Source organism: Tachypleus tridentatus, chromosome 6 (genome assembly GCF_004210375.1).
Source record: "Tachypleus tridentatus isolate NWPU-2018 chromosome 6, ASM421037v1, whole genome shotgun sequence".
In the NCBI taxonomy this organism is placed as follows: domain Eukaryota; kingdom Metazoa; phylum Arthropoda; class Merostomata; order Xiphosura; family Limulidae; genus Tachypleus; species Tachypleus tridentatus.
Genome location: NC_134830.1, coordinates 54881178 through 54905046, shown reverse-complemented (window position 1 = coordinate 54905046; position 23869 = coordinate 54881178). Strand labels below are relative to the sequence as shown.

General features: G+C 33.4%; 1 protein-coding gene across 1 annotated transcript in view; it reads right to left on the bottom strand.

Moving 5' to 3' along the window:
- Positions 1–221: 221 nt before the first annotated feature.
- The window catches only part of LOC143252551 (receptor-type tyrosine-protein phosphatase N2-like), a 116996-nt gene continuing 93348 nt past the window's right edge, over positions 222–23869 (bottom strand). Inside the window, exons 6-7 of the mRNA XM_076504883.1 lie at positions 2266–2385; positions 222–384 (exon numbers count right to left, since the gene is read on the bottom strand). The gene's annotated coding sequence lies outside the window, so the exon portion shown is untranslated. The remainder of the gene's footprint in view (positions 385–2265; positions 2386–23869) is intronic.

The window sequence follows — 23869 nt, the reverse complement described above, 5'->3', positions numbered from 1 at the left end:
ATTATATGTACATACAAAAACTGCTACTCTTTTTACGCACTTAAAGAGCGGCAAGCAGCCACTAGGATACAAACGGACACATAAAAGTCCCTGTAAGTGAAATAAAACCATTTATCATAGTAGGTACAACAATAAAATTATTTTATATGAAACTTTATTGTTAGGTTTATAATAGATAAGTTAAAACTATGGATTATCTAAATAGTGCCACTTACCCATCCAACAGTAAGTAGACACAACTTGAATCAACTGCTTCATATTGACCATTCTTATTAATAACTGTTTTTGCACTGTGTCGTTCAAAATATCCAGAACCTCTAGGCTTATCATAGTACTCGGTACTCCCATTAGTGTCGTTATTGTCGTTTGTACTTCCTTTAACAACTATAAGCAAAATAATGAATTTTTTTTCACATTTCCACAGTCAACCATTGATTCACAATTGTTGAATGGCCTTATGGTTTTAAAATATCTATATTGAATCTTAGAAAATAATGCGGGTTTTGCTTATTTTTTACCCTAAGTACAAATATAATCTATTATTTTCATTTAAAAATACCGCATTGTTAACAATCATATCTGCTCATCTCTGCTCATGGGTAGGTAAATGTAATAACACAATAGCAACATGCGTTATGTAAACACTGACGTCAGATAATAATATTGATATATCATACTTATCACTCCTTCAGTTTAATGTATCCCTGCACCCAGTGGTTTAAGGGAACGCCTGGATGAGTGTAACGCTTAAATTTGGATTTCGATACCCACTGTAGGTAGAGCACAGATGACCTGGTTCTAAAACAAGCTTTGGATAAACTGAGCCTTTCAGCATAATAGGTAACCACTTAAATAGACCATAGCCAACTAAACACGTAGCGTTAGGCTTAACGACACAGACGTAATAGAGTGTGTTTGCTCGAAACGTTGCTCAATTTTTTTCCTCTATAACTTACGTGATATTATTCAAATGTTTCATTTCCCACTATACGTTTTAAAGTAACTTATCTGGATTCAAATATTGCATTGTTGCATGTTCCATTCGCAACAGTGAGCAGTTTTTCTATTTAATTTTTGAAAAACAAAAAAAGACCGAAGTGGACTCATTGGTACACCGTAGACGAATCATGAAGTTCAAAACACTTAATGACATTAGAAGTTCAAGTAACGTCGATGTTAACTATTATTATTTCATCTCCACATATTAACTTCCCGGTATACGTTGCTAGTAGTTTACTACCACACATTAACTTGTCGGTATACGTTGCTAGTAGTTTACTACCACACATTAACTTGTCAATATACGTTGCTAGTAGTTTACTACCACACATTAACTTGTCGGTATACGTTTTCTAGTAGTTTACTAACGCACATTAACTTGTCGATATACGTTGCTAGTAGTTTACTACCACACATTAACTTGTCGGTATACGTTGCTAGTAGTTTACTACCACACATTAACTTGTCGGTATACGTTGCTAGTAGTTTACTACCACACATTAACTTGTCAGTATACGTTTTCTAGTAGTTTAATAACGCACATTAACTTGTCGGTATAGGTTGCTAGTAGTTTACTACCACACATTAACTTGTCAGTATACGTTTTCTAGTAGTTTACTAACGCACATTAACTTGTCGGTATACGTTGCTAGTAGTTTACTAACACACATTAACTTGTTGGTATACGTTTTCTGGTAGTTTACTTACAACCACATATTAACTTGTCGGTGTACATTGCTAGTAGTTTAAATTAAATTACAGGTATATGTCGTTGATAGTTTAACGCCGTACACATTAAATTACAGGTGTACATCGTTGATAGTTTAACACCGTTTATATTAAATTACAGGTATATGTCGTCGGTAGTTTACAACTGCCTATTACATTTGCGATTCATGTTGTTCCTACGTTACTGGTCAGATGAACCTACATTACATTTGTTGTTATAAGTTGTTATCGGTATGTGTTGGTTGGTAGTTTACATCAAATTGCCAGTACATGTTTGCTGCTATTTACCACTATACGTAGCGCTGTATGTATATAAACATGTACGCTAGCAAACAACAAACCTGTTTTCTTCCGTAATATGAAATTAAATTTAACGAGTACGAGTCAACAAATGTAGTTTCACTAACTCTCTCTTTCTCTCTATGCATAGCTTACAGTAAAGATGCTATATATGGTTGAGATTTCTTATAATTATCTGTTTCGACGAGGATTATTATTTTGTCTCATTTTAGTAAAAATAAGCTGATGTCTAATTACCTTCCGAATCGTTTCCGAAAACAAACCCCTGCGGCTTAGTTTCCGTTGACATGGCAACTCGTGATATACGCGGAGTTGATTGGCCCTTAGTGACAGGCAGCTCCAAAGCCAACTCGTTGTCTGAAAAACCAGACATTACGTTAGCATGTACAGACAAATTTAAATAAGTACTCTTCTCAAAAAATTACGTCGTTAAAAAAAAACTAATACATGCATTCGTTCAGATGACTTTTAGGATTCTATAATATAACGTTTTACGTATCACGTATTTATTATTATTATTTTTTGTCTCCAGTGATAGCCTGCAATCTTTCATTATATATTCTATGGTAAGTTAGTTACTGCTAAATGAAAACAAAAATAAAAAAATAAAAAAGTTTGTAGTTTTCGATGTGACTTATGTCACTAACCGGGTTATTATCCTAATCCTTTCTCTTTTTCTCATTATTGGAATAAAACTTTTTTTTTCATCAATGAGTATTAATTTGCCGTAGATAGTTACAGTTCTAAACGTAATAAAGTTTTTAAGAAGTCGTCATCATAAAGACGGCAAAATATATTGACTCCTTTAGAAATAGGTTTCGTAACGAGATTTTACAATCAATATCGTAACCATGTTTTAATATATATATACATAATCTTAGACAGACCCAGGCGTGGCTTTATGGCTAGCGTGTCCTGATGATAGTATACCAACTGCGTAGAAAACAAAGACCGAAAAATGGCTACATTTGAGTCGTTTTGTTTGTTTTTGGGTGGGTGATGTGTGGGTTTGGCGTTTTATGGCGTAAAGCAAATAGGCTATCTGCGATGTTTTTGAATTTCTCGCAAAGCTACCGTGGACTATCTGCGCTAGCCGTCCCTAATTTAACACTATAAGACAAGAGGGAAGGCAGCTAGTCATCACCACTCACCGCCAACTCTTGGGTTATTCTTTTACCAACCAATAGTGGGATTGATCGTTACTTTGTAACGCCCCCACGGCTGAAAGGGCGAGCATGTTTGGGGTGATTGGGATTCGACTACGAATTGAGCACCATAATCTTTTATTAAACATTAGAATATACTACGATATTTAGTCGCCAATTTTTGGTACGGTTGTTGTAATTAACATATTTTGGAACGCTGTAAAATAATACACTACCTACTTTCCAACGAATACAAAACAACGCAGACTTCTTTTCTCGTTTTTTTTTGTATTTTGTTTTTTAATCTTTATCACGAGAAACTTGCCAGAATAAGCATTTAAAAGACAATCGAAATTCTATTTCCACTCAGGTCTGATTTAAATCCTGTAAAATGCAACAAATGTCGAAGAATGTTTAGTTTAAACCGATTTTCGTCACTCATCCACTTGAGTTCTAGGTTTGGAATCTTACATGTAGGTTCGAATCCATGGAATAACGTAAAATATTCCATCCCTCCACTTTAATCTTTGGTTGTGTTATAAGAGTGATAGTCAACCTTTTAGCACGGAAGATAGATGGTTGGATACAACTGAAAGTTTACCTCTCCTCTGGTCAGTAATTCAAAGTTAGGGTTGGCAGCGGACAGCCTTTACAGTTATAAGTACAAAAATACAATTAGTAGATCAGTTTGCCCCTGAAGAAGAAAGGTCCATTTCGAGTTACAGGCTTTTTATTCATTTCTATCAAGACTTCTTGAACGCACGTGTTTTTCTATCATGAAATATGATCATTAATATCAGGCCTACCGAGTCTGTTGTTTCATCGGTTTCTGTTGTTTAAAGTTAAAATGTTCCTGACCGAGCACACACACAGAAGAAACACTTAATTTAACTCTTAGTGTGATCAAGATTAACCCAGCTCGCAAGATGTGATATTGAGTGAAAGACCCAAAAGATCCCTTGGATAAGTCCAATGATTTGTGAGAAGCAAAACTTCTAAAACTGGAACAGCTCTAAACTGAAATCCATAATTAAGAGAAACGTAAGAAAGGAATTCTGCGATCTTGCATGATTTTGATTTCCAGTATTTGGCTTTGTTTGATAGTTTAAAATTAAGCACAAAGCTACACGATGGACTATCTGTGCTCTGCCCACCAGGGCGAGGCTAAATATTAGGCCTGCAAATGTTAAGATATTTCTTCCTGCTCTTCACATTAGGGAACACATTTGGAAGATAGAAAAAACTGATCTTTTATGGTTCATACAAAATTAGTTAAAGACACAAATCGGTTCAGATCGGACGGAGCTCCGCAAATGGTACCTTGTAACTGGACATCAGTTTAACAATTAAAATGTATGCAATTGTTGAAATGTCAGAGCAACGTGATTATATCTTCGTTTTTTCTTTATATAAAGCAATGATTCGTTTCTTCAAAGTACAAAATAAAAAACGGTGACTGATATTTATTGACATTCCAGTATGTAATACTTTTCTTCCTAAAAACAAAGCGTTTTCAGGCTGACGTGTAACATTTAGCTAACGCAAGCACCTTGCTGGACTCACAAGCGTAAGGCTAACACTAACATATAAATAACCCAAGTACCTAGCTGGGCGAATGAGCACAAGAAACGCTGTTATTCCTCATTATTCCTTATTATTATAGTTTTTACTATACACATCCTCTTTCAAAGTAAATATACACTTCAAGAACACAATCAACCATCTCTGTGACGCCATATATGAATACCTCCGACGAATAAATAAGAGTATAGATCAATAAAATCCATAGAACACAAACAGTCATTAAAAGAACGAAACGATACCTGGAACTAAACATATATGAGGTCGCTTAGTGAGGAATCTCTAAGTCATTTGAAACTATAGTGTTGTCCTTCGTCAATAGGATGACGAGTCAATTTCACTTCGGAAAACAATAGAGTCTGTAAGTTCCCGTTTATCCACGACCGAGAGAGAGACACAGACCTAGGAAGGTAAAAATGTTGTTCTCTGCTTATCGATAAAAGTGTTAATACCCACATTTTTATTTCAAGTGGGTTTCTCGTCATCAAGAACAGACACTCGTTGCTCTGAAGAGAAGCATGGCGAATGGCACGCGTTTACTGACATTTACTCTGCAGCAAGTTAGAAACAGTATAATCAGGACTTTCTTCCCAATTCGGGCTACAATGACAGACTAGTTGAACGTAAGCAGCTTCTCACACATGGCAGTCCCTTACGTCGATAGAAGTGTGCAATAGAAGATGATTATCGCACCTTCCTGCCTACTGGAGTAATGTAACGCGTCCAGAGTGGCATAGTTCTCAGACCAGTTCCTGGTTTATCGGCCATTCTACTAAAAAAATCTCGATGAATTCCACGACAGTATTTCTGTTATAGAGTGGGTGCCATTTGGGCAGTTGGTTATATGCGATGGGACGGTCGTCACATCAACATGGTTGAGTAAAGCTTCCTCTCTACTCCCACAACCAGACAAGGAAATGTTTTCGTGTAAGATTAACATTCCTACGAAAAGTGGAGCCTAATAGGCCCCAGAGCAACTTGAAAGGTTATTAATATTAGGCTAATAATTTTGTATTTAAATGAAATTGCCATTTAAATCCTTTAATGAATGGATTAACGAGATTCCCACTTTTCATATCTACTATCTAGCGAAACCACAGCCAGGGGAACGGGCTTGGAGAAATCAGGACTAGAAACGTCTTTTCGTAGGAGTGTTAAGCTATTTATTGTTCATTCAGATCAAGTCACAAAACGAAGGCTTAAAGGTCAGGGCACTATACTATTCTCCCGTAACTAATTGCCGGACATAGGCCCCAGCAAATCTAGCATGTGTATCCATGTCCATCCCTGACCATTCCGTGGAAAAGCACAAAATAATCCAAATTCTTTGCCAGGAGTGAGCTAGACTTCCATGGGCCAAAACTGTAGACATCGTAAATACAACAAGTAATGTCGTTTCTTCTTTAAACGTTGCAAATAACACACTCACTTGATACTAGCAGTAATGTTCCATCTTTTGTTTCCTGTTCTTTTATTCATTAAAAGCAAATTATTTTATGAGGATACCTACTACAATGAGTTTTTAAAATCTTATGTAACTTAGGTCTGTGGAATTCTAACATGAGCCGGTTAATAGCACAGTGACGTCATACGATAACCATGTTTCACATTAATTTTGTTTTTACAGTTTATGGTTTACATAGGACGGTAAAAAAATTAGATACGCCACTTGCATTGTTACCGACATTTTGCTTAACTCGTAGAAATTAAGAATGACATTTCCATCTACCGGCCCCTAAAGATACCAACGACCTAATTGTCACATTCCAAACAGCTGATATCAGTATATAATGAAAATTGTGTTTTCGTTCATTTGTTCGTGGGTTTTCTGTTTTAAAGCAATGCCACATTGAGCCATCTGTTGTGTTTACTGCAAGGAATCTAACCCTGAACTTCAGCGTTGTAAGTATGTAAACTTATAGCTGACCAACCGGGATGACGTCTTCGTTATATTTGCCTATTGTACTAAACGTTTTTGGAATTTGTTATCAGGCTGTACAAAAACAGATACATTTAAAAGTAACGTCTCATCAAAACGTCATATCAGGTTGTTAATTTTACGCATCTAGAACGTTTTTCTTAACCCGATTACATTTGATCCTGTAGACTGTAGAGGATAGTACATTCTTTTCAGTAGCGGCAAAACGGCTCATAGAACGATTCTCTCTGTTGTTTTTAATTTCACTGTAGATGTAAATATTTAAATGCCATAACTTGGGATTCTTTACTGCATTGCTTACTACCACTGAAATAATATATTTTCAAAGATCTTGCCGAAAGCAAAAGTTCTTGGGAACCATTGCGATATTTTCAGAAATAATTTATAGCATTTAGAAAACCGTTACAAAGATGGATTTATACTTCCGAGAGAAGGAGAGAAAAACAGTAGTTAATTATTCGGTTTATTTCTAGAAATTTCTATGCGAAAAGGTGTTTCAAAACTTAACAAAGTAGTAATCATATAAGATGATGAAAAAAAACACATTAAAACTGTCAATTTTATTTCTTTTAACACGTTCAAATGATTATCTCTAAAACATAAAAAATAATTAAATCTGTCTAAATATCTGTATCATAAAAATAACAAATATCCTGTCTAAAAGCGAAAACAGGTTTTGTTTTTGCTAAGCCTAAAGCTTGAGAATAGGCTCTCTGTATCGCATGGATAGAACCTCAATTTTAGCTTTACTTAAAGCTTACCGCTTGGCTACCTGAGAAGACAAGAATAATAGTAGCAACAAAAGTTTTTCACGTATTATTTAACTAGATGTGTTATTTTACTAAAACAAAAACGTGTTTGAATATTTATATAGCTATGAAACCAAGTCAGCAAAGAACTGTTTTTATCAAAACTTTTCCGTTATCACTTCAGTCACGAATAGACTGTTTAAACAGTGCATTCTTGGAATCAAAATTCTAGATATTACTACACAGATAAAGACGAAGACAGACAGTTATGGGGAGAAATGACATTGTTAATTAGAAGCAAAATATCGAGATATACATCCATAGGTAATGTATAAGATAAACAGTTATGGGAAGAAATGACAGAGTTAATTAAAAGCAGAATGTCGAGATATACATCCATAAATAATGCCTAAGATAAACAGTTGTGGGAAGAAATAACAGAGTTAATTAGAAGCAAAATGTCGAGATATAACTGCATAGATAATGTGAAAGACATACAGTTGTTTGAAGAAATTACATTGTTAATTAGGAGCAAAATGTCGATATATACGTCCACTGGTAATGTATAAGATAAACAGTTGTGGGAAGAAATGGCAAAGTTAATTAGAAGCAAAATTAATTCTAGAAGCAAAATGTCCAGATATACGTCTATTGGTAATGTCTAAGATAAACAGTTGTGGGAAGAAATAACAGAGTTAATTAGAACGTGCAGACAGTAAATAGGAAGTAGATATGTTTCTGAATCGAATGTCTCCAGTAAAGTCGTCATACAAAGAAATATACCCTAAACTTCGTGGAAGAAAGCGCATGTTTCCGACAAAGACAGAAGTGCACTGTAAGAACGTACGCTTTGGTAGCTAGCTAGCTCAGATAGCTAAATGCGTAAACGGCATTTTCATCTGCTTTGAAAGCACTGTTAATTAAAATGCAAATAGAAGTCTCCTTAAGCCAGGGGATAGTGGCGACCCTAATTACCACCTGAGTTCGAGGTTAAGTACTTGTTCTGCCAAACTCCGTGCAACAAATCGTTTACTGGAGCGTAGAACTGGTGTGAAAGTCATTAATGAAAGGGGGTGAAAGAAACACGCGTGATTTTATTATGAAAATTCATGAAAACATGTAGACTTACTATCAATACTGACTTCATCAGTTAGGAGTTAAGCCCCCCCCCCATACCTCTCGGGGACATTGCGCAGTGATCATTACACTTGTTTAATGGACATCGTTAAAGAGTAAGATAACATAACATTAAATGATTATTAGTCCATGAATTTTCTATAATAATCCGTATTATTCTATTGGTGTGTGTGTGTGTATTATCGTCCATATAAGAAGAAAACTGAGTTCGCCGTGAAACTTTATTTTTCACGTCAAATTACGTAGAGAAGATGAATTAGGATAAACATACTTACGCGACAAGGCCTCAAACTGGTTGAACTAGACTCGTTCACGGTAATACAAGAAATTTACAAACAGTTTATTTCTGGGTGTTTTCTAAAACTAATTTAATTCATTAAGGATCCTCACGTAAGTTATCAGTGCATGTTTATAATACTAGCTGTCAATGTCATAACGTCCAGACAGATTGCAATGTGAAGATTGTATATTGCACATTAAAATAAAAAGTGTATATTGCACATTAATATGAAAAATGTATATTGCACATTAATATGAAAAAATGTATATTGCACATTAATATGAAAAATATATATTGCACATTAACATGAAAAATGTATATTGCACATTAATATGAAAAATGTATATTGCACACCACATCGTTTCCATCGAGACACACTTATGTAATTACGCTTTTAATGTAAAAACTTTAGTGTTTATTTAAATATCTCAGTCAAACTAATTTTAAAGCAAAATTTTCATTAGGTAATATATCTTGTGAAAACAATGAGTAAATCAAGTCTCTAACTGGCTTTGTTTAACACTTGTAAATGAGTTATTTAAAAGAAATAAGAAATATAAGAAATTATATGTACTCAGATATAACTACAAAATACACACCTGACTACCAACACCCATTAACCCAGCGCTCGTTAAAAATATATCCACTTGAATGCGTTTCTACATACAATCCATCGTTGTTAACCCTCGTTCTAATTCACTTTATACACGCCGTTATTAAACACGTATAGTTCATAGTATATCAAATGCTATTAATCCACCATATATAATTCACCGTGTAAGAAACATTGACGTCGGAATCGGGGTGATGTAGCACCCCGAATTTTAAATATTTGACTTAAATTGCAAAGGTAAATCATATTATTATATTACTTTTCTGGGGGCATGCCTCAATCTTTATTAACCATGCGTATCTCATAGTATATCAATCGTTATTAAATATGTATAGATCGTAGTATATCAATTATTATTAACGATGTATAGATCATAGTATATCAATCGTTATTAATCATGCATAGATCATACAATATAAATTGTTATTAACCATGTATACATCACAATATATCACTCATTATTAACCATGTATACATCACAATATATCACTCATTATTAACCATGTATACATCACAATATATCACTCATTATTAATCATGTATAGATCACAGTATATCAATTGTATTAAAACTGTATAGATCATAGTATATCAATCGTTATTAACCATGTATAATTCACACTATATCAGATATTGTAATCATCTATAGTTCATACTATATCAAACATGGTTAATTACCTATAATTCACACTATATCAGACGTTCTTGATCACCTATAGTTCACCCTATATCAGACATGGTTAATCACCTATAGTTCACCCAATATCAGACATGGTTAATTACCTATAGTTCACCTTTTTTATCAGACATGGTTAATCATCTATATAGTTCACACTATATCAGATATTGTTAATCACCTATATAGTTCACACTATATCAGATATTGTTAATCACCTATAGCTCACAGTATATCAGATGTTTTTAATCACCCACAGTTCACACTATATCAGACATGGTTAATCACATTTAGTTCACACTATATCAGACACTGTTAATCCCCTATAGTTCATACTATATCAAACAAGGTTAATCACCTACATTTCACATTATATCAAGTACTGTTAATCACCTATAGTTCACACTGTATCAAACATGGTTAATTATGTATAGTTCACACAATATCAAACATGGTTAATCATGTATAGTTCACACAATACCAAACATGGGTAATCATGTATAGTTCACACTGTATCAAATATTATTAACTGTATATTAATCCTCTTTAACCTAGCGCAAGGTACCATATCTGTCAAGCCACTTATAAACAAACAGCATGCTATAAAATAATGCAAAAAAATCAAACACGAAAAGACCTATGATAAACTAAATTTCTTGAATTCAACAGTTACTGTCTCTAGATACTGACAGTAATTAATAACCAACATCATATTCAACAGTTACTCTCTCTAGATACTGACAGGAATTAATAACCAACAACAGATTAAACAATTACTGTCTTGAGATACTGGCAGTAATTAATAACCAACATCATAATCAACAGTTACTGTCTCTAGATACTGGCAGTAATTAATAACCAACATCATATTCAACAGTTACTGTCTTTAGATACTGACAGAAATTAATAACCAACATCATATTCAGCAGTTACTGTCTCTAGATACTGACAGTAATTAATAACCAACATCATATTCAACAGTTACTGTCTTTAGATACTGACAGAAATTAATAACCAACATCATATTCAGCAGTTACTGTCTTTAGATACTGGCAGTAATTAATAACCAACATCATATTCAACAGTTACTGTCTCTAGATACTGACAGTAATTAATAACCAACAACAGATTAAACAGTTACTGTCTCTAGATACTAACAGTAATTAATAACCAACAACAGATTAAACAGTTACTGTCTTTAGATACTGGCAGTAATTAATAACCAACAACAGATTAAACAATTACTGTCTCTAGATACTGGCAGTAATTAATAACCAACAACAGATTAGACAGTTACTGTTTTTAGATACTGTCAGGAATTAATAACCAACAACAGATTAAACAGTTACTGTTTTTAGATACTGTCAGGAATTAATAACCAACAACAGATTAAACAGTTAGTGTTTTTAGATACTGTCAGGAATTAATAACCGACAACAGATTAAACAGTTACTGTCTCTAGATACTGACAGTAATTAATAACCAACAATTTTATGAGTTGATATTTGTTAAATAATATTTAAAAATCTCCAACTTGATGTTTGAAAAAAAAAATGTTTTCTGTCTTTGTTTATTGCCGAACATATTTTTAATTCTTCTGATCACAAACAAGAAAACAAATAATGTGCAGTTTATTCGTCTTTATTGGCACAACCAAGTATTTAACCCGCATGCAATATTATACATACGACATTATATTTTGGTCTACAGTACTTCGTGAGACTGTTACAATTCAATGTTATAATATATCTATATACTTTACACAGAAACAGGCGCAAATAGTCAAGTTGTTTTGCGCCATAAAACACCACCAAATATTTAAACGTTGTGCTTCCGACGACATGGCAAAAAAACAAACAACTTTTATATACTAAAATGACGGTTAAATCAATAAAAGTGGCACTATATTTTTTTTTCATGCATTATAGGATTCTCAAGCACATCAAACGAACTTTGAAAGCGTTCCCTGCCTCCTGGTTACGTTTCGAAAGCCAATTTCAGTTGAACAGGGGGATTTCCATTTCAAAACGACAGATCGAAGGACATCCAAAATGCTTTACCTGCTCTTTAATTGAATTAATTTAGAAAGTAGAACGTCTGGAAAGACCAGCTAATACACCACTAAAAGCCTCACCAATATAAATATCAGGAATACCTCAAGTATAGACGCAGAGTCCACTTTGAAATATCGCCGCTCCGGTCGCAAGAAACGGAGTACACTTATGACTCTTGACAGAGTAAGTCTCAGTATGAAACTTTTTAATGCATCAGATAGACTTTGTTTCGGGTTATATAATGGAGAGAAGTAAACCCAACCTCTGCTCTAATGAAACACGACAACCTCTTGGCTTGAGAAAAGAAAACACTCTATAAATGTGTCGATTGTTGTTGCACTCAGGTCCGCAAAGCATAACTTCATGAAATACGTAGTTTTGGAAATGGCTTGTAAGGGAAAGATGAAAAGCCTTTTTTTTTTTTTTCTTACAACGATGAACAGGGATTTCTAAATCAGATATACTCGTCTTAAGATCCTGCGTACTAAAAGTAGCTGATACGCTCTGACAACATTTCAAGTTGGTTGGTAAACAATATTCCACTGGATAGAGATAGAGCACCAGCGATATGTCAACAAAAATCTCCAATTAATTTTTATAAAGCGGAACTTGTTATAACTCCTTTATTCATCGATAGCAGATAAACTCCGACATAATAACTCGAACAAAATGCTGTGGGAGAAGTGGTAATAGTATAATTAACAAGTCTCTTGTTGTCTTCTTAGAAATATCATACACAACTAACTGAATACGTTATTTTGACTGTCTTTTGTTACCTTACGATAGCCAATAAAAAGCTTTGTTAGCCAAACTGGAATGCCAAACCTCAGGTGCATGTGAGTTAAACGCCTGGATCAAAAGCCCCTGTCTTTAATTTTGAAGTACTGACCAAAGGGCAAAAAAACTTTTTTTTTCCGGCTCCTTCAACCAATTAATGAGATTGCTTGCGCCACTTTCATGATTTGTTTGTTTGTCATTAAGCACAGAGTTACACAATGAGCTATCTTTGCTGCGACACTCCTGGTTTTCAGCGTTATAAGCTTTCTGATTTGCACTTTCATAACAGCAAACTTGAAAACTGAAACTGTGGAACGTCTTCGGGTGTTAGGGGGATGGTAGCTTCACGTCTCAAAATCCTGGATACTTCGTAGATAACCTAACAATCAGATAAAGTCCGGGAAAAATATTTGCTTAATTTAACGTCTGGCATATCCTTGTCTAACCTTAGCTGACTCCTGACTACAAATTTTACTGATAAAAAAGTATCTAATCTTAAGAATAAACCTCAAATTTTAATGTACCAATGCTTAAGTAGTTACTACATCTTTATAAATTAAATCTAGTTAACTTTGAGAATTCACTCCCAGAGGTCTCCCTTTTGAAGCATTTGGATTTTCAGCTTTCACGATCGTTTCTTGTTGTAGTTGTTGTTGTTGTTTTAAGTTTCATGAAAACGAAGAAAGGCCACCATACTACTGGTTTATACCAAAACTAATCAAATCCATAACATTTACAGAGCAAGAAAATGTTTATTATATGAAATATTTTAATGTAGTTTATTTAGTTAGACATTGAATATTAGTACTAATTATTACAAAAAAAATCCACTCGTTTGAATATTAAAAAATGTAATTTTAAACAAACAAAGTTGAAATAGCCAAATATATCATTTCAGTGTTGTATCAAAAGATGGAACGCTGTGATCAATAAATACGTAAGTTGAAACACACATGAAATATGTACAATAAGTACACGCTTATATGTCTCGAATGATTTTAACAGAATACACTAATAACATGAATGATCATCTTGCCTCCTTGTTTCTAAAGTGGCATGAGCTTTCAGTCACACTGAGTACAAACTTAAGTCATCTACCGAATGATATTAGGGTTCACATTATGATTAAACTTGAAACTTAAAAAAAAAAGTTATATATCAGTCCAATCATTGATTATCCATATAGTATTACTACATGAGAAATTAAATATTAAAATATGGATTTAACATATATAAACACAAATTTTTAAGCCAAAGCAAAACACATTAAAAATAAACAAAATATGATGCTTTTTTTTTAAAAGTTGCCTAGGGTACAAGCTACAAAGTGGGATTATAAAATGTATCCTAGGTTTTGGAGGTGACTGCGGAAGTGGGACGTACATTGCGGTGGGTATACACCGTCTATTAATCTTAACCTCCAATTCGCTAGTCTCACATAAGAAGATTAGAAATTAGGAGAGCAAGATGTGGGTGCTCAAGCCCACAACATCACACATCTATATCACCCTTCACTGCCTGCAGACCGATGTTGGAAGGTGACTGTTCTCCCAAGTTGAAATAAGAGTAATAAGAAGATAAACATTTAAAAGATGCAAACATATGAAATAAAAAATAATAATGAAAACAAAAAATAAGGAAAATAAGGTACTACCATCTGGGGAGTAAGTAAAATGAAACTTACCTCTTGAAGTTAGCACTCCTGCCCCCAATTTAAAATGCTATGTAAAACTACCGAATTGGAGGTTAAGACTGATAGATGGTGTATCCTCACCGTAATGGGGGGTCCTACTTCTGTAGTCACCTACAAAACCTAGGATACATTTTATAATCCACGTTGTAGCTTGTACCATAGGCTCTTTTTCTTAAAAAAAGCAGCGCATTTTGCTTAATTTCAATGTGTTTTGTTTTGGCTTAAAAATTTGTGGTTATAATATAATTAATCAGAGGTTGGGATTTGCTGTTTTTAACTCAGTCCTTCCTCATGGTTTTGTTTACTTATTTAATTTCATATAAATGTATTTATTTAATTTCACTAGAATATAATATATATTATGAAATAATTCTAGCTAATCTAAGGAAAAATACACTAAATGATTAAATCGAAAATAAAAACTTTACATAAAACATCTTCTCTGTCCCACCCAATTTGTTCGCCCTTTCAGCTGTAAGGGGTGTTATAATGTATGCCAATCCCACTGTTCGTTGATGAAAGAGTAGCCTAAGAGTTGGTGGTGGGGGTGAGAAATAGCTGCTTTCTCTATAGTCTTTCACTGCTAAATTAGGTGCTGTAGTTTTGAACGAAACTCAAAACATCTTTATCAGCTGCAATTTGCACGTTTATTTAGTGTAATATCCACAAGGTGGCGCTTTCTACATTATCTATTCTTAAAGTTTCTTAGAATATGTGTGTGTGTGTGTTTTCTTATTATAGCAAAGCTGCATCGGGCAGTCTGATGAGTCCACCGAAGGGAATCGAACCCCTCATTTTAGCGTTGTAAATTCGTAGACTTACCGCTGCACCAGCGGGAGAAAAAATTCTTACCTCTAAAATTAACAAAAGTTACTGAATTTAGATTTCGTTCCACTTTTGAAGTTCCAAATCCATTTTGACGTTTAGTTATAGTTTCAGAATCCAATTCTTTTGACACTTTAAAATCGAATGTTATATACGAGTTAAATATCTTGTGTAAGCTGTCGACACCGGTTTGGTTTGGTTTTTGAATTTCGCACAAAGCTACTCGAGGGCTATCTCCGTTACCTGTCCCTAATTTAGCAGTGTAAGACTAGAGGGAAGGCAGCTAGTCATCACCACCCACCGTCAACTCTTGGGCTACTCTTTTACCAACGAATAGTGGGATTGACCGTAACATTATAACGCCCCCACGGCTGGGAGGGCGAGCATGTTTGGCGCGACGCGGGCGCGAACCCGCGACCCTCGGATTACGAGTCGCACGCCTCACGCGCTTGGCCATGCCAGGCCTACTATTGATATTTTGAGCCATACGTATGTTTGTGTTTTTCTTATAGCAAAGCCACATCGGGCCATCTGCTGAGCCCACTGAGAGGAATCGAACCCCTGATTTTAGCGTTGTAAATCCGGAGACTTACCGCTATACTAGCGGGGGGCACTGTCGACACCACTAACAAATACGCACGACACTATACTAGTGAATCTTGACATCTTATATCATGCATAAAAAAAACAAAAACACTTTCGTTTGTCAGTTGTTAAACATACAATTGAACCACTACTGGAAGGTAAAATAAAAAGTTAAAGACTTCATTCATTTTGAACAACGTAATGACTTTAAAGTACATTTTAATTTAATTCAATAACTTTGGTCACGCAGATATTTTATAAACACTCACGTAGCGTTTAACAGTTAAAACCGAACAGTTTATGTCTAATTTTCTTGTAGTAGTTTAATGTACGAAGACGTGAAAATGACCTATGGCGCTTAACAAATACGCACGACACTATACTAGTGAATCTTGACATCCTATATCATGCATAAAAAAAACAAAAACACTTTCGTTTGTCAGTTGTTAAACATACAATTGAACCACTACTGGAAGGTAAAATAAAAAGTTAAAGACTTCATTCATTTTGAACAACGTAATGACTTTAAAGTACATTTTAATTTAATTCAATAACTTTGGTCACGCAGATATTTTATAAACGCTCACGTAGCGTTTAACAGTTAAAACCGAACAGTTTATGTCTAATTTTCTTGTAGTAGTTTAACGTACGAAGACGTGAAAATGACCTATGGCGCTTATAATAAAAAACTAAATCATTATTGATATATTGATCTATCAATTACGAAAAGTGATGTCACGTGCTTGAAAATATAAACGTTTGGAAGCGCGACAAGCTCCATTCATCAGACATACTCTAATAAATCTAGCTAGCAAATGTTGGTAATGAAAATATGGTGTATACTTTAAATATTTGATAGTCAAAAAATTAGAATCTTTTTAATGAACAAAACAGACAAGTAACCCTTCCGTAACTGCACATAACCGTATAATACGTGTTGTAACCCTTCCGTAACTGCACATAACCGTATAATACGTATTGTAACCCCATGGTAGGTGTAGTATCCTTTCTGTAACTGCACCTAACAGTATCATACATGTTATAACCCTTTCATAACTCAGCTAACCCTATGGTAGGTGTTGTAACCCTTCCGTAACTGTACATAACTATATAATACGTGTTGTAACCCTTCCGTAACTGCAGCTAAACATATCATAGGTGTCGAAACCCCTCTGTAACTGCACATAACCGTATACGTGTTGTAACCCCTCTGTAACTGCACATAACCGTATACGTGTTGCAACCCTTCCGTAACTGCACATAACCGTATAATACGTGTTGTAACCCTTCCGTAACTGCAGCTAACCGTATCATAGGTGTTGTAAACCTTCTAACAGTAGATAACCATATCACAAATGTTGTAACCCTTCCGTAACAACAAATGAATGCATATAAGTGTTCTATCCCTTCCATACTAACACTTAAATGTATTATGAATGCTGTAACCTCAACGTAACAGCAACTAAATATATTATAAGTGTTATAACCCCTTCGTAGCAGCAAGTTAATGTATTGTAGGTATTGCAATCCTTCTAACAACAAGTAATTCCGTTACAGTTATCTTAACTCTTTCTTAAGAGGAAACAACTAATAGCAGGAGTTTCACATAAAGTCAACATACACACAAGAAAAAATTACCGAAACAGTGTATTTGTCATATCCTACACGTAAATTAATACATAAAATATCAAGCTGGAAAAAGAAGAAAAAAAGGATCGTGGAAAATACAAGAAATTAGCTGCACCTTAGGAAATTGTACAGAGCAAACTAATCTTGATCAGCTCATAAATATTGTATTTCTTTATCAGTATTCTTCGTTAACATAAGAAATTGGTGTTTGTATCTTCCGTTGTAGGTAGTCGGATCATTTGAAAGACTTCAGGTAAGCAAAAACTTAAGTATGTTTGCGTGACCACATGAGGTTCACCGCTCAGTATACTTGAAGTTGTTTATACGCTACCTATCACTGCTACGGATTCTGTTTTTTTTGTTTTTTTTGAATTTCGCACAAAGCTACTCGAGGGCTATCTGTGCTAGCCGTCCTTAATTTAGCAGTGAAAGACTAGAGGGAAGGCAGCTAGTCATCACCACCCACCGCCAACTCTTGGGCTACTCTTTTACTAACGAATAGTGGGATTGACCGTCACATTATAACGCCCCAACGGCTGAAAGGGCGAGCATGTTTAACGCGACGGGGATGAGAACCCGCGACCCTCAGATTACGAGTCGCACGCCTTAACACGCTTGGCCATGCCGGGCCCACTACGGATTCATCAAAGTTCACTTGTTCGAGTCGTCGCTATTGATTGATAAAAGTTATCGTGTTTTTCTCAGAATTTCAACTTCAATTTTTAATGTATTAGACGGTGCGATACCGCAAACTAATTAATAAAAATAATCTTATACAATAATAGCACTGGCAGTAATAAAATACGTTAATTTTAAGGCAGGAATGCAAAAGGTTGAAGGTATATTATACGCATTGCGATTTTCAACATGAGTCAAAACCGATAAGTACAATTAATGAAACAAGGAAACCAGGACGAATATAGCCCCTCCTGACCTGCGTCAGGTTGAGGCAAATTAATACATATTAGTAACCGCCATGTACCAGACGTCCACGTTTTGCAAAGTAAACCATAAAAAATACCCCATTTTTTGGAATCAGACTCTATAATTCACATAAGATATCATTCTTTCCAAATAATAATTTTATTATTCTCTAAACTAAAACCATCTTCCACATACACACAAAAAAAGTTCCATACTGGGACATAGGTAACTCTATTGACTTGGTTCAGTTCCCTTCGGTAGACACACCAGATGTTAGGATGCGGCTTTGCTATAAGAAAATCTCACAGAAAACACAAACATCGTGTTAATTTCGAATAAATTGTTACGATTCATTGTCAACTTGATGGATTCGAAAAAAAAATTCATGTTTGTTTTCTTTTTTGAATTTCACGCAAAGCAAGTCGAGGGCTATCTGTGCTAGTAGCACTAATTTAGTAGTGTAAGACTAAAGGGAAGGTAACTAGACACCACCACCCACCGCCAACTCTTGGGCTACTCTTTTACCATTTGGTATTTTTAACCTTTAAATCTTACTAAATCATAAGATACTCTGCTGATTATCTCGCGTTTTACTGCTTCAATCTTACTAAATCATAAGATACTCTAATGATTATATTGTATTTTTACTGATTAAATCTTACTAAATCATAAGATACTCTGCTGATTATCTCGCGTTTTACTGCTTCAATCTTACTAAATCATAAGATACTCTAATGATTATATTGTATTTTTACTGATTAAATCTTACTGAATCATAAGATACACAACTGATTCTCTGGTCATTTTACTCTTTAAATCCAACTAAATGATAATACACTCTACTGATTATCTCGTATTTTTACTCTTCAAATCCTAGTGAATCATAAGATACTCTACTGATTATCTTGAAATTTTACTCTTTCAATCCTGCTAAATCATAAGATACTCTGATCATTTTATATTTTTACTCATTAAATCTTACAATATCACAAGATACTATACTGACTATCTGATTATATCACGGATCAAATACTAGTGAATCATAAGATACTCAAAACTTCTATCGTATTTTTACTGTTTAAATCTTACTGAATCTTAAAATACTCTACTGATAATCTCGTATTTTTAACCCTTAAACCCTACTAAACCATAAAATACTCTACTCATTATCTGGTATATTTACTCTTAAATCCCACTGATTCATAAGATACTTTACTGGTTATCTCGTAATTTTACTCTTTGAATCTTACTAAATCATAAGATATTCTACAGTTTACTGAATCATAAGATATTCTAGATTTTACTGAATCATAAGATATTCTAGATTTTACTGAATCATAAGATATTCTAGATTTTACTGAATCATAAGATATTCTACTTATTATCTGGCAATTTTACTATTTACTTCCTACTAAATCATATGATACTCTACTTATTATCTCGTAGTTTTACTACTGAAATATTAAATCTTAAAATACTCTCCTGATTATCTTGTATTTTTTACCCTTAAACCCTACTAAATAATAAGATACTCTACTGATTATCTGGTCAATTTACTCTATAAATGCTACAATATCATAAGATAGTCTATTCATTATCTGGTATTTTCAGTGTTTAAATCTTACTAAATCATAAGATATTCTACTGATTATCTGGGATTTTTAATATTGAAATCTTATTAAATCACAAAATACTCTATGGATTATCTGATATTTTTGCGAATTAAATCCAACTGATCACAAGATACTCTACTGCTTATCTAGTATTTTTACTCTTTAAGTCCTACTGAATACTAAGATACTCTACGGATTATCTCGTAATGTTACACATTAAATCCTATTAAATCATAAGGTACCTTACTGATTGTCTCGTATTTTTAATATTTAAATCCTACTGAATCCTAAGATACTCCTCTGACTATCTGGTAATTTTTCTATTTAAATCCTATTAAATCATAAGATAATCTACTGGTTATATGGTATTTTTCCCGTTTAAACCTTACTAAATCATAAGATTCTCCACTAATTATCTAGTATTTTTATTGTTTAAATCTTACTAAATAATAAGATACTCTACTGATTATGTTGTATTTTTACTTATTAAATCCTACTGAATCATCAGATACTCTACTGGTCATCTAGTATTTCTACTCTTTAAGGCCTACTAAATCACAAGATATTCTACTGATTGTTTGGTCAATTTACTCTATAACTGCTACTAAATCATGAGATACTCTACTTTTTATCTGTTATTTTTGCTGTTTAAATCTTACTAAATCAAAAGATTCTCTACTAATTATCTAGTATTTTTATTGTTTAAATCTTACTAAATATTAAGATACTTTACTGAGTATGTTGTATTTTTACTCGTTAAATCCTACTAAATCATCAGATACACTACTGATTATTTGGTTTTTTACTCTCTAAGTCCTACTAAATCAAAAGGTACTCTGATTATTTAATATTTTCATTCTTTAAATCCTACTATATCATAAGATACTTTACTGACTATGTGGTTTTGTCACGGATTAAATCGTACTGAATCATAAAATACTCTAATAATTATATCGTATTGTTTCTATTTAAATTTTACTGAATCATAAGATACTCTAAAGATGATATCGTATTTTAACTGTTTCAGTCTTAATAATTCATAACATACTCTATTGATTATCTGGTATTGTCACACTTCAAATCATCTTAAATCATAAGATACTCTATTCATTTTCTAGTATTTTTATTTTTTAAATCTTACTAAATCCTCATATAACATACTGATTATCTCGTGTTTTTACTGTATAAATTTTACTGAATTATAAGATACTCTACTAATTATCTGGTAATTTTACTCTTTATACCTAATAAATCATAAAATACAGTATTGATCATCTGGTATTTTTATTGTTTAAATCTTAATCATAAAATTCTCTACTGATTATATCGAATTTTTACTCTTTAAATCTTAATGAATCATAAGACACTCCACTGATAATCTGGTAGTTTTACTATTTAAATTCTATTAAATCATAAGATACTCTTCTGGTTCTCTGGTATTTTTACTCCTTAAATTCTACTGAATCTTACAATACTCCACTGATTGTCTGGTAGTTTTACTATTGAAATCGTATTAAATAAGATACTATATTAATTATTTGGTATTTTTACTATTCAAATCCGACTGAATCATAAGATACTCTACTGTTTATTTGGTATTTTTACTCCTTAAATTTTATTGAATCATAAGACAGTCCACTGATTATCTCGTATTTTTACTGTTTGAATCTTAGCGAATCATAAGATGCTCTACCGATTATCTTGTAGTTTTACTCTTTAAATCCTACTGTATCATAAGATACTCGACTGATTATCTCGTATTTTTACTGTTAATTCTTACAGAATCATAAGATACACTATTGATTATCTGGTATTTTTATTTTCTAAATCCCATTAAATCATAGGATACTCTACCTGGTATTTTCACTCTTTAAATCGTACTCATTGATAAGATACTAAACTGATTATCTGGTGTTTTTACTGTTTAAATGTTACTGAATCATAAGATATTCTACTGATTGAGGTGTAGAAGAGATCTTCTATAACACTTTTGGTTTATTATACAGCAGTTTACGTGCATAACAGACCATCTATAATACTCTTGGTCTATTACACAGCAGTTCAAGTGTATAATAGATCTTCTATAATAGTCCTGGTCTATTATAAAGCATTTCGAGTGCATAGCAGATTCTATTTACACTCCTGGTATATTATACAGCAGTTCTGGTGCATAACGGACCATGTATAATACTTCTGATCTATTACACAGCACTTCAAATGAATAACAAATATGGTATATTACTCCTGGTCTATTATGCAGACGTTCAGGTGTATAATATATTTTCTATAATACTCCTGATCTATTGTACAGTGGTTCACGTGTATAATAGGTCTTGTATAATACTCTTGGTCTACTATATACTAATTCAGGTGCATAATACACCATCTATAACACCATTGTTCTATTATATAACAGTCGAGGTGTACAATAAATCTTTTATAATACTTCTGATCTGTTATACAGCAGTTAAGGTGGACAATAGATCGTCTATAATAGTCCTTATCTATTATACAGTAATTCAGGTGCATAACAGACCATCTATAATACTCCTTCTCTATTATACAGCAGTTCAAGTTCATAACAGATCATCTATAATACTCCTGGCCTAACTTAGAGAAGTTCAAGTGTATATCTTCTATAATACTCCTGATCTATTATACAGCTGTTCAAACGCATAGTAGATGATCTATAACACTCCTGGTCTGTTACACAGTAGTTCAGGTGTATAACAGATCCTCTTTAATACTCCTGCTTTACTATACAGAAGTTCAGGTGCGTAACAGAACATATATAATACTCTTGGTCTATTATACAACAGTTCGGGTGCATAATAAACCCTATATATTGCTCCTGGTTTGTTATACAGCGATTCAGGTGCAAAACAGAAAAATTTTAATACTTCTGGTCCATTTTACAGTAGTTCAGATGCATAATAGACCATTTATAATACTGCTGGACTATTATAGAGCAGTTGAGATGTTTAATATATCTTCAGTAATACTCCTGGTCGATTATACACCATTTCAGGTGCTTAATAGATCATTTATAACGCTCGTGGTCTATTATACAGGAATTCTGGTGCATAATAGATCATTTATAATACTCCTAGTCTATTATACAGCAGTTGAGATGTTTGTTATATCTTTTATAATACTCCTAGTCTATCATACAGCAGTTCATGCATATAATAGATCTTCTCTAATACTTCTGGTCTATTATACAGTATTTAGGTTGAATAGCAGACTCTCTATAATACTCATGGTCTATTATACAGCAAGCCAAGTGATTAACAGTTCATATATAATACTCCTGGTATATTATTCAGCAGTTCAGGCGTATAGTAGATCTTCTATAATTTTCCTGTTCTATTACATAGCGGTTCAGGTGCGAAATAGACAATCTATAATACTGCTTTTCTATCACACAGGAGTTCTGGTGCATAACAGACTATCTATAATGCTCCTGGTCTATTATGCAAAAGTTCAGGTGTATAATAGATCACCTATAATACTCCTGGTCTATTATACAGGTGTTAAGGTGCATAATAAATCATATATAATACACCATGTCTATTACACAGTAATTCCGATGCATAAACACCATCTATAATACTCCTGGTCT